Here is a 1135-nt window from a genome sequence, read left to right as displayed (position 1 = left end):
CAGAGGCATAAATGATGATGCATGGAGCATCAGACTATGGACATCTATACGCATACCTTTTCATCCTGCACTGTGCTAGATATCTGCTGCTTTGACTACACCATGCCACATGCAATTGTATAAGCAGTGAAATGCATGTTGGCGTGCAGCAAATGGTGGTGTGTTTTTTGTCTTTGTTTTTATTTTTGTTTTTTGTTTTTTAACTAAAGCGTCTTCTATGTGTGTGACTTCAAAAGCCCACTGCTGCCACTTTCTCAGCACTGACGTGCATTTTGCTTGTTATACAGCTGCAAGCAACACAGTGCCAGGTACTTTCATGTGTAAAAATGCTCTCTGATGTTAGGTGTGTGTACTGCATAGAATTAAAGTGCTAAATGACTCCAGTGGACTCCTATTCTGTCTGCTTACAGCAGGGGCAAGCAATTATTTCAGGCGGAGGGCTGCTTACTGAGTTCTGGCCTGCCCCTTTAACAGATGCTCTGTTCCCTGGTCACTATCTTGGGGCCAGAAGTCCTGCCCCCCTCCCCCCCCCGACCTTTTGTCACAAGAAATACCTTTCCTTGCCTCCTGGAAATACTCCTTTCAGCAAGGGATTTTGCTATCTCTGAACAAGAAAAATACCAAATTTATAGTCTAAAAATCAAACATGTACTACAACATTCATTCATTTAAAAAAAAAAAGTCCTGATTCACATGTTTGTGTAGTATGTACATGGAGGTGATGGTATAATAGCTTAAAATGAAGTTTTACTCTTTTGTGTATTAGGGTGGGAGGGCATAGGTTTGTGGAGTGTGGGGGAGGGGTGGATAGGTGTTGGTTTTGGGGGAGGTACAGTGGCTAGGGAGGGTTGTGGTTTGTGGAAGGGGAGCACTTGCCCACAGCCTGTCTCCTCACATGACAGGCACAGCCCCTGCCAGTGCTCCTATAAGCCTGGCCTTTGTGCTTCTGCCATTCCTGGCCCTCGAGCACCGGTGCCAGCCCCATGCTTCTATTCACTGCCACTTACCCCCCATCTGCCGCACTTCCCTTCTCCTCCTCCTCCTCCTCCTTCCCTGGCCCCTGCCACTCTGGCACCATGTCCTAGCTGCTCCTGCAGTCCCAGTGCTGCAGCTGGGAACTACATGGTGCTGAGTG

This window comes from Crocodylus porosus, unplaced genomic scaffold, assembly GCF_001723895.1.
Source record: "Crocodylus porosus isolate Cpor-Errol unplaced genomic scaffold, CroPor_comp1, whole genome shotgun sequence".
NCBI classification, from domain to species: Eukaryota; Metazoa; Chordata; order Crocodylia; family Crocodylidae; genus Crocodylus; species Crocodylus porosus.
This window is presented reverse-complemented; position numbering follows the sequence as displayed.